Here is an 11,971-nt window from a genome sequence, read left to right on the forward strand (position 1 = left end):
ATCGAGTACCAGAGAACAGCTTGAGTAGAACTGCGGAGGGGCCGACGCAGCCATTGAACACAAGCTTTTTCTCTGCTGCCACAGGAAGTTCCTCTTGTCAGGAATGAAGTTTGGTCATTGTAGTGGACGCGGAGCGCTCGTGCTATACTTGTCAAACTTCACTGTCTCGTCGTCTTCCTGGACTACCTTAACGGACTTAGGTAGGTGAGATGGCGCTGATTAAATCGTTAGATGGTAGCTACGCCTAGTGCGAGGTGCTCCATGAGGAATGAGGAATCTGGGGTTTGCGCTGAAGGGATCAAGACGATCTACCTGAAGGCAAAAAAGAACGGATACAGCAAGTATCCTAGTTTACGTTGGCGTGCTTTGAGAGTTCCAGCTCCCACGTTGGTTGGTGTTTTTGTGTTCTCCCCAACCTACTACAGTCATACTCACGGGTCAAACGCACAGTGTTTCTCCGGATGATGCATCGAATTTAGGCTTGCTGCTGTTTATGTTCTCTGACCGCTCACTGGTCTGTCAGGTGGTGACTTCCCGCGGGATACAGACCTCACGAGCCACGTACTTAGATCAAAAGTCTACCGGTGCCGCCGCATGCAGGTGCTAATGGTACCATATAAAAAAATTGATAGTAGTAGTACTAATATCGCTATTAAATATTAGTAGTAGCTCAGTTTTTCAAAAGCTAACATATTTTTTTTCATATGAGCTCAGAGATTTGAAAAATATTAGATATTTCAAATGATATTTTATAATATTTCCCACTTAAGTACGTTTCTTGTCACCTTACCCTCTGTGAGCGGAGGGCTCACCAAAAATATCTTTCGGTCAAGCTCTAAAGTAGCAGTAGTGATGGCAGGCCTTAAAACTGACGAGTATTTTTCTAGTATTTTACTGTGACACATACAAAGCCGATCGAGATGAAAAAACCGCAAGCGGTTGCAGCTGTTTGAATTCGATAGAGCGAGGTCAAGATATTTGTTCTTGATATATGCCGATAGCCTCGCCCAGATCGTGCATTTCATAAACCTGCCTCCTGTGACGCTAAATTAATGCGCTCGGCAGTACCAACACTCCACACCAACCTTGCCGTCACTCTCACAATTGAAACAGCTGGCGGTAACCCGGGCTACCACAACGACCCATATACTGTCGTAAAATATTGCATTATGTAAGTGTTTGCATAATACTCAAGTCGGTCTACAGAGTGATTGACGTGGTTGAGGCGGTCGGATCCACGTCTGTCGCACCCACGCGGCCACTAATGTCCAAGTCCTTCATCCAGATGTGGTCGATGTAGTATTTGGACGTGCTGTCGAACTCACGTTGAGAACGGGCTGTTCGTAGCTGTCTTGCTGCTACGCAATTGCGTTACAGTCGCTTGTATTATCCTTTGCCCTGTGTGTGGTGGCTGAAAGCTCCGTTGGACCCGGTACTATCTGTGTTAAACGGTCAGTTTAAGCTAAACTTAATGCTTATATTTATTCTCTCAATGCCCCTATAGACTGATGCACTCAGTCGCCGGCAAAAGAGATGTGAGCTCCTTTACCAGCTAAACCATCATCACGCGAGCGGTGCAGGCTGCAGAGGGCTCCCCCTGTGCAGGCTGTTGTATCTTAATTGATTGGCTACTTATTTGTGTCTCATGATGGCTTCACTTATCCTTATTGGTGAAGCCGCCTATCCGCCCGGTGGACACTTCTTACTTACCGGTAGGCTTATATCATTATTTTAAAACTTATTCTAACACTCCCACCAAGTGCTCATCGATGTCAGAAGGTTGTTTATTCCAATGTTGTCTCAGTATTGTAAGTGACTTTGTAGGGAGAGCCTTTGTAAGGATGTATGCTGCCATACTTGTAGTTGGGCAGTATTTGACAACCAAACGTCCTTCTTCAACTAAATCCCTTGTAAATAGGAGCTTAATTTGAATGTGCTTGCTAGCTTTATGGTTTCCTGGGTTCTTAGTGATGCTTATAGCTGACCTACTATCACACCATACTTGTACAGGTTTTGTTTGATGAAAACCCATTTTCGATAGCAAGTACCACAACCACTCACGTTTTGCACCTTCATTCAGCGCGACAAGTTCTGCTTTAGCAGTGGAAAGGAAAACGCATCCTTGTTTGCTACTGCACCAAGAAATACTGCATCCAGCCATTTTAATCACATACCCTGTAATTGATTTACGTTCTTTCGATTAACACGCGAAGCTCGCGTCAGTGTACACTTCGTAAGTCACATCTCTCGATTTCCGTCAAGAAATAGACCGTACGTTGGCGTCCCTTTCGGTACTCTCTTAGCTGCTTCCCAATGTGTTTTGTTATAGCAAGACAAGTACTTGATCAATTCCCTTACTGCGTTTGCAATATCCGGTCGTGTTCCTCTCACTAGATACTGTAGCGATCCTTTTAACCCCCTGTAGTCAAATTGTTGAGCTGCTATTTGTTCAGCCGTAATCTCTGTTATAGGCTCAAGCTCAAGACCTGTGACTTGGGGTGCTGCTACTACTGAGCTGCTCTCCATGTTATACTTTTTCAGTAGCTCTAAAACACACTGATGTTGTAAGATTGACGTTGTCTTCTCTGCTCTGTTCCGCTTGACTTTCAGCTTCAAAATGTAGTGGATGTCGCCTAAATCCTTCATCTTAAATATCATGGATAGTTCTGCTTTGACTTTGCTGATCCGTCGCATACTTTTCGACATAATCGTTAAATCATCCGTATATACAACAATGATAATTTATGTATCTCCCACCTTATCTACGTGGATGCAAAACTCTTTGTTGTACCGGACAAAACCTAACTTTCTGAGGAACCTATGAAGAACTCGGTACCAAATTCGAGGTACTTGTTTGAGACCGTATATGCTCTTTTTAAGCTTGCATACTAATCCCTCTTTTCCTGAGGTATGATATGTTAAATACACAGTCTCTCGACCCGCAGGTTGGTGAGAAACGCAGTAGGTAGTAGAAAATAAAAGATGAAGTGAGATTCAATCGCAGTTCCCTCGGTATCAATCCGCTCCTACACGTGTCGCTCTCAGAGCCACACAAGAAGTCCCCTTGCAGATTCACCGACCGCACACAGCGCCACACCACTTTGGCACCATCCAAAGATCTGCAGTGGTACTTGCCCGACGCACTCTCTTCTGGTCTGCGCGACCCGTGCAGTGTACCCGTTTCCTTTCAGCATGATACCCAGGAAGTTGTCTCATTTAGATTGTTGTATTCCCTTCTATTGTTCCATTTAAAAATGCTGTATGAACGTCCATCTGATGAATGTGACAGTTCAATATCGTACCGATGACTAATACGAGTCCTAGTGATTCAAATCGTGCTACTGGCGCATACACCTAATCACGATCAACACTGAATTCTTGGTGGTTCCCTTGTGCCACTAGCTTCGCCTTAAACTGTTCAACTACCCCGTTTGCATGATATCTTACCACAAGTACCCAATGGCATGGTTATGCTCTTCTGCCAGGTGGCAGTCGCACAAGTTTTTATGTGCCATTGTCGATAAGAGAATCGTACTCGATGTCTAGCGCTTGTCACCATAGCATACCATATTGACCTCATAGCTTCTTTTACATTTCGCGGAATTGGGATCTTATTTTGGACCAAATCATGACCTATCCTTTATTTCGTAGCACGTATGTCGAACGCCACGGAGAATGGTCATCAGTTATGCTCAGAAAGTATCGTATTGCTCCTACTGTTCCATACACACCCATGGTTTTCATAGGTCCGTTTGTGTCCATGTGGATGGTACTTATAGGATGCTCGTCTCGTCCACCCTGAAGGTTTCTATAAGACATCCTTCTCATTTTCATTTCTGCACATGTTGAGCACAAAAAAATATCTTTCTTAGCTTGCGACTCTCAGTGTATGGGATACCTTTAACGAGTTGGTTACTCATCATAGTAATAAGCTTCTCTTTGTTAATGTGCCCTAATCGCACATGCCATTTTTCACGAGGCTCTCAATTTTACTAAGGTTTGAAATAACCAGTGGTTTGCAAGGCATTACCTTAATAGTATAGCCTGTCCTTTGTCTTTCTCTTATCGTACTATCTTTCACGTACTATGCTCCATTGTTTGCCTTTGCTACAAACATTGGTTTATGCTTCCACAAAACGAACTTGTGCAAGCCACTATTACTGGCTATAATTTGATATCCTGACTTCTCAATCCAATATTCACTCATATGTTTGACTTTGAGTGAGGTACTAATGCAATACTTCCAAAGTGTATTGACTTAACCCCGGTTGGACCCATTAACGATAATTTAATGGAACCAATAAATGTATTTCTCAGTTTAGAGCCTTGTTCAAATGTAAATATGTAGTTTGTGCTGGGCGCTTTGGCCACTAAGACCGCCGAGTGTTCAGTCACTCCGTACCCGCATCCTGTATCCAAAACTTGACCGTTTTCTGCTAGCTCAGCTAAAGGTTTTTAACAGAAAAGGATACAGTTTGCTAACTTTTTCCTCGAAGGCTTCGCCCTTTTTCTTTAATTCTCTAGCAGCAGACGTGACTAACGTGGTGTTGATAGGCGTAGCTTTTGCGCCGTCAAATTCATGCATGTCGTCGTCACTGGCGCTTGGTGGGTCGCTTGATACCACTGGTGACGCTGGCGACGTGCCTCGCGGCGTCAGTGGTAAGTACCTTAGCCCCAATGCCTTTGACTCGTCTTTACCTGAGGCGGCTGACGTCGCATCCGAGATGTTGAGGCGCTGTAGTGCGGCCGCATCTACCGGAACTTCCTTGCTCTCCGTAGCCTGACCCATTTGTACCTTCTGTGCCTAATTGCGCCGTAACCTGGCTGCATCCACCGGATCTCTTTCCGAGTCTCGCTCTGTGGAGGCTGTACCTTTTGTGCCTTGCCACGACTCATCCTTTGAACCTTGAGTGGGCCCCCATCACTGAAGATGTTGCCTCTCCCAACTCCTGCCCTTCTGTCGGCCTGTCATTTTAGGCGATTCTTCTTTTAGTGCGGCCCGATTCCGTTCACCCCGCTGCAATAGTAGCATGCATTCTCATCATCCACAGATACAGACGCCTGCTTGCGCTTGACCGGTGTCTTGTGGGTTTCTTTCATATTCCTGGCCGCTGTGCCGCAAAGTTGACTTCCATCGGCACAGGGGCTGGATCATGACCCGGCTTACCCATAGACTGTATCTCGGTCTTACTCTTGTTACCAAAAATTGCCTTCAACGCTCTTTCCACCTTTTCCAAGGTGAATTCTTCAGGCGCAAACGTCACGCTTGGCCCCCATAAGTGACTTGGCAACAGAGTCAGTATTTTACCAATCAGGAGCTGCCAAGGCAGCAGGTGTACACAAAGCACCTCTTGGCCGAGTCGGTTCAGCCTGTTGCGTACACCGCGCAGATGCTGAAACAGCTCTGTCACATTGGCGAAAGCCATTCCAGGACAGCCTCAAATTCTTGATACATGTCGACCATGCCCATCGCGTTGGTCTTGCCGAAATCAGCTTCAAGCTGCTGTCAGAACGCGGGTACTGTCTGTGACATCAGCGGTGTACTTAATTGCGCCATGTCCCGATGAGGCAGTGTCCGATTAAAGAGATCCCAAAGGTAGGACTCTTGCTCAACCAGAAACGCCATCTCCAGCTGGCATTGCTCCAGCTCCTTAGCCGTCGCTCCTGTGCCCGGCTCCGCAACTTGGATGGGCCGAGTCAGCAGATCCTCGTACCCGAGACGGGGCGGGGGACGCTTATCCTTGATTTCAGCGACACGACAAGAATTCGTCTTGTTTGTCAGATGGGTTAGCACCGCATCTTTCCAGCGCTGAAAATCGCCTGACTTTCCGTTGAACTTGAGTCCAACAAAGTTTCTCTTGTTATCCTTGGTCATCATGAGTTTCCAACTTAAAATGTTAAACGGTCAGTTTAAGTTAAACTTAATTCCTATATTTATTCTCTTAATGCCCCTATAGACTGATGCGCTCAGTCGCTGGTAAAAGGAGATGTGAGCTCTATTTAACACTAGACCATCATCACGCGAGCGGTGCAGGCTGCAGAGGGCTTCCCCTGTGCAGGCTGTTTTATCTTAGCTGAGTGGCTACTTATTTGTGTCTCATGACGGCTTCATTTATCCATTTTGGTGAAGCCGCCTATCTGACGAGGATATATGAAAAAAAAACCCACAGGATTTGGAGGGATAATCCACAACACCGCGTCTCCACTCCACAACAACCGACGACACCAGGCCGATCGTTTCATGAATGTATGGACTGTACTGTAGCAAGAGACCAGGAAACGGGAACTAAGGAAATTTGTTTTTACGTGGTCCACACTTACACGCGCACAGACTTTTATTTCTCAATCTCTCCCTCCTGGATCACGTACATACCCGAAGCCCTGTGGCTCCTTGCCTAGTGTACTTGCGCGAGGAGTACGAGTCGCACCGTCAGCAGCACTGCTGGTTGCGCGCGTGCAGCGTCAGAAGGGGCCATATGCTAGTTTACTGCCGGGCTTCCTGCCCGAAACCGCCTATAGCCGCCAGGACGACAAGGGAGTCTCCGCGCTGCCATCAAGGGGCCTTTGGACATCACGATGGCCACCAGTGTTCTCAGCGGATAGTCATCAATTCGGCCCACGCACCAGCTATATCGTATACGCACCCGTGAGAGCTAAGAAGTACACAGTCAACTTCAAGGTGGTCTCGTCAGCGTATATGGCACCCACGTACCTGATCATGTCTTCCATTTCATTATCCTTACATGGAGGCGTGGATACGTGGCAGTGGCTGCATCCCGATTCACAACAAGACCAGGCATAAAAGTCAGACGATGCTAAGGTACTAATGTGAAGTAAACCTCCTCATTTAAGTAAAGCTTCAAATGTTAAAACACATACACGTGTATCTGTACCTAAGGTTTTAAATTAGACTTTTGCTGCCTTCACATGGTGAATCCGCCGCAAAACATTTCAAAGGCCGCCATCACAAATACACCGTAGTTGTAGCTATCAGTCTAAATTCTGATATCAGACTCGTATTGACGAATACGATAGCGAGACTTATTCGCTGCTGATAATAAGGGTGCTATCGTATGGGCAACATCCCGAACACCTTGGAGGTAGCTTGAACACATCGGATCGTAGATGGCGATCTCGCATTGGTGAAGCCTTACCATGATGCTACACCAATGCACACCGTTGCAGTTGACTGTCAGAAGGATGAGCTTATTGGTCAAACCAGAGAGCAACCTGGCCAGATCTTTCATGCTGATGGAGACAGCTCCATTAGCCACTACACTGAGGCTGGTTGGCTTAATGGTAACGACATTTGGGCGACCCAAAAACAACTTGTCGAGCAACATTGCAATTGTAGCGTCCCCAAGAGATCCTTTACATATGAGCTCGAGAAACTCCATCCAAAAAAGTAAGTAAAAGTTATCCAAAATATCTGCATTGAGATCCGCGCCTGAGGAGAAATTAGTGGAGTAGATTTCAGGTTTTCTTCAAGCCGGGGACTTCTTTGGATGCGAAAAGCAGGGCTGACGTGCATACTGAAATCGATGCTTGAAATCGAAGACAGCGCCTTTGCCACCGCGCCGACCGCTTTGGTTGCGGTGTGTCATCGCTTCATAGTTGCGATAGTAGATGTAGTCAGAATACATAAGCTGTCAATCTCCAGGCAAATTTCTTTTTTTGGAAGTCCTATTTTTTCTCTGTAGCGCGCTCACCTTTTGCTCGCATCTCCTAATAAGCGCCCAAAGCAAAACAAAGGTCACTTCCTCGAGTGGCGAGATTTCACGAGTGGGAACTTTCATTAGCATAAAGGCCAATATTTTCGTATGTTTTGCCAAATGAAGAATCCGTTAGCTTTTACACAGCATTGCTGTATGGAACGTGGGTGTGGCCGAGAAACACCCTGCCAGCGATGCCAAATCTGGATTTTCTGGATCACTGGCTTGGATATTATCCAACCCGCCGCTCTCTGCAATGTCCGGACCGCCAGGCTGTTCGGGGCCGGGAACCGTGTCTTCCGCGACATGCTGAGCACCCACCGAACGTTTCCCGTACTGCGTTGTCCGCGGCCGCCTGCGCAGTGCATTGCACGTTGCTGCTGCCGGGGGCACCGACGACGTGATGTTCATCGCCTGAAGACCGGGTGGCGTCGTCGCTTACGACGCGCACTCTGTCTGGCTGATCAACCTCCACATTATCATCCGGGGTGAATTCTGGCTTGATTGATCTGTTTTTGCTCTTGAATAGCGCTTGATGAACCACCTAACCCACGTCTTCTGGATGCTCGAAATTGGAAATTCCTCAAAACAAATCATCGATATTCCTCCAGTAAAACAATATTTTTGAAATGTACCTTTGCCACTTGCACGCAAGTTGCCAAAGCATTTGATGACCCTCCCTTCATACGGCTTCATCCTGTGTTAGGAGCCGTCACCTTTTCTCCGTTTGCGCTTCGACCCGGCTTCATCCAAACGTTCCCAGTACTTCTTTTCCCATTCCCTCAGGGTAGACTACGGCACTCCTAGCTCGCGGACGGCATCCTGCACACTCTATTCGGGATACGCCTAAGCAGCCCGATTCTCTCTCGTTCAGTCCTCTGGGTGCACGCGCGCTTTGTCATCATTGGCTTGGACTACAATCTTGATCTAACAGAAGTGTAGGACCACACATTTGACGTATCCAATTTTCTCAATCTTACCGGTAAATTATGGAAACCAGTACTTCACAATAACCGGCGCTGACTTATTATGAAACCGGGGTGGACTTACAATAGCTCGGCGCGACTTTTTGTGAAACCGGGGTGGACTCACAATAGCTCGGCGCGACTTATTGTGAAACCGGGGTGAACTCACAATAACTCGGCGCGACTTATCGTGAAACCGGAGTGGACTCACAATAACTCGGCGCGACTTATCGTGATACCAGGGTGGACTCACAATAACTCGGCGCGACCTTTTGTGAAGCCTGGGCTGACTTACATTAACTCGACGCGACTTATTGTGAAACCGGAATGGGCTCACAGTAATCCGTGGCAAAGCCGTCTACCTACAAGGTATCACGCCTAGAGTTGAAAGGACGCGATGTTTGCTCTTTGGACCAGTTCCGTCACCTTGATGGTGCTTATTGGAATAACATTCAGCTGATAATGCATATCCTCGACTTGAACTAATGCTATCTGACGCATTCATGATATCATATCGAAGTCTTGCTGGCGGAGAAAGGCTTATCACAAAGAGTAGACATTAAATTAACGAGGAGGCTCCGTTCACTTTACGAGTGAGGCATATGTCGAGCGGAGATGTTCATGAACACGCTCGGCGATGTTGTTGCCGTCACTGACAGTAATCGTCTGTAAAACACCTTCTGGCGACAGCATAATATAGTGTAATGCGGTGCCGCCATCTCCATTTAATGTATGATACAGGGAACAACGAGTTTAACTACAGTTTATATATAAAGCGTATAAACTATTCAGACTGTCAGACGTATTATATTATCGGTAGTATTGCTACAGACGTCTGTCACAGCTATTGAGCTATATGGCTGCTAGAATTACAGTTACACGATGTACATCGTACATCTCGACGCTTCATCTGCACAATATTCGACATATCGTCAGGCAAAAGTGGGTCTATTTTTTTTAATGAACCTGGATTACTCGTGCAGTTATATCTCGTGCGAGCCGCTAATCTTTACACTAACGCTAGCGCGGGTCCGTTGTGAATAGACCGTCCACGTTTTGGCTCACTCGCTGCAACAGCTTCCGTGATCTGATTCTCCAACGTCTTCCTCTTGGTATGCCGTCTCCAGTTAAACATTGTCCGTTTCCCTGGCTGGTCGGTGCCGAAGCGCACGTATAAAGCGAAGAGAAGGTGAACACAATATCTTTTGTGGAAAAGGTATTTGCACGGGCAGCTTCGGTTGATCACATCAACAGGTCAACCTGCTTCGGGCTGCTCGACACGTTCCATTCTAGCCCCGTTTGCTCCGAGTTGCACAGCAGCATCCACAGCTTCCACAGTTTTTTTCTTCGGTCTTACGAAAATTCTAGGAGTTGTCTTTAAGATGACAAGTACGTAATCGTCAAATACGTCAATAGACGGTGATTCAGCGAGGAGGTTCTGGCGACGCAATGCTGTTGCACGACGTCAAAGTCTGTCGCTAGCTTTGGTCTTCTCCTTAACTTGAGCTGGCGATATACTTTCCATTCGGCAACAGCGTTGCAGCTGGCCAAGCAGAAATCCCATCAGCATGCGTTCCCTTAGCGTGTATGTATTGTTTAACTTGGCATTGAATGTTTCCACTGGGTTATTTGTAGCTGCCCATCCGACTGGCGTACGATAACATTGCCCCTTCACGAATTTACCATTCAGCCACTGCTTGAAAAAATAATTGCCAAATCGTTCTGTTTCTGGATCCGCAAGCCACCGCCTCACAGCTGACGTCTTCTTCGCATAGAATTCCGAGGCAGCTTTTGCATAGTGCATATCAAATATGTCGGCTACTACGAGACTACGCTTGCCTGGGTGGATGTAGTTAGATCTCTCGTAAGCTTTAGCGATAACATGATAGAAGCACATAAAAAAATTCAGCTCACAATCCTCAAACACGGATGTTATGGCATTGTACTGGGCTCCGTCCGCATCCCCTAGGGCGTATTGAACTAGTATCGGTTTCTCGAGAGCACGAGCATAGATTGATCGTAGAGAGACAAGAGCAGACGTGTAATGGTGTTTCTCCTGCTGGGACGCAACAAATAGGGCAACTAAGTGAAAGCATCGAGCATGATCTGAGATTTCACAGACAAAGACCGGGTAATCCGCTTGGTTCAACCTGTGTGCTGCATCGAAATGAAATAGGAAGCTGCTCGGATCACGATCAAACCGCGTTAGAAGCGTTTTCGCTGTAAAACCGATAAAAAAAATGCGTTATTGTTGGTACCGTCACCAACGGCTATCTGTCCACGTGAATCCACCTTGCACGAAAATGCAAACGCGGTGCTATCTTTTTCTAGTGCGGTGTAGGTCTTTCCTTTGACTATTTTCTCCACAATTTCCTACTCGTCGGTGTTGTTCAAATCAGTCTTTCGGCAATATGTCACAAAGTTTTGCACTTTGTCGAGATGCGGTATTCTATCCTCTGGCGTGCCTACAGACAGCTCATTCCGAATTCTTGCGGGCTTCAGGCCATTAATGGCCATCTGGCGCGCAGTTTGCTTTTGCTCACATGTTAGACTTCCAGTAGGCCGATCATTGTCTCCAACTTCATGGGAACCAATCTAGTAAATGGTCGTTAAACTGCTACAAATGAGCATTTTGCACTTCTATAGGCATTTCAGCGGTGCGACACACGCAGATGCACATGTTGTCGAAACACAGAACACAGCCCGATTCCGCATGGTTTGGGGTGAAGAATCTGTACACACTGTGCAGTTTGACGTGTTGCTGACGGTAACGGTGTGTCCCTTTACATGCTTCATATTTTCTAGTATGCGCTGGCCTTTGAGCTCCCCCACCGGGCGGCGAAGCAAAATCCAGGGGGGTGCCTTTCCCATTTTAGAGTGCGTATGTGACACGAACACGATCGGTTTCCTCTCAACAGAGTGTGAATAGCGTTATTTATCCGTACAGTCGTAGCAAAACCAACTAACGGCGGAGTGAATGGTCCACAGGCCGTTGAGGCACACGAGCTCTGCAGGAGGCCAACGAACTATGGTTTGAGAGAGCAGAACGCGTAATGGGCTTGTTCAGCATGCAGAATGTGTGGTAGCTGCAAGAGGTTTGTTGTTGGACGTTGATTGGGAGGGGAACACTACCACCTGTCCGCCCTGTGACCACGGATACGCTAGGTCTTCGTCTATTTATAACCAATCACGCTGTGACACATATCCAAGCTTTGATTGGCTTAAACTAGATCTGGCTAAGGTTCCGACATCTGGTGGATTGATTTGTCCTACGAGCTGTTTATATTTACAAGA

This window comes from Phytophthora infestans, genomic scaffold, assembly GCF_000142945.1.
Source record: "Phytophthora infestans T30-4 supercont1.1 genomic scaffold, whole genome shotgun sequence".
Classification (NCBI taxonomy): domain Eukaryota; phylum Oomycota; class Peronosporomycetes; order Peronosporales; family Peronosporaceae; genus Phytophthora; species Phytophthora infestans.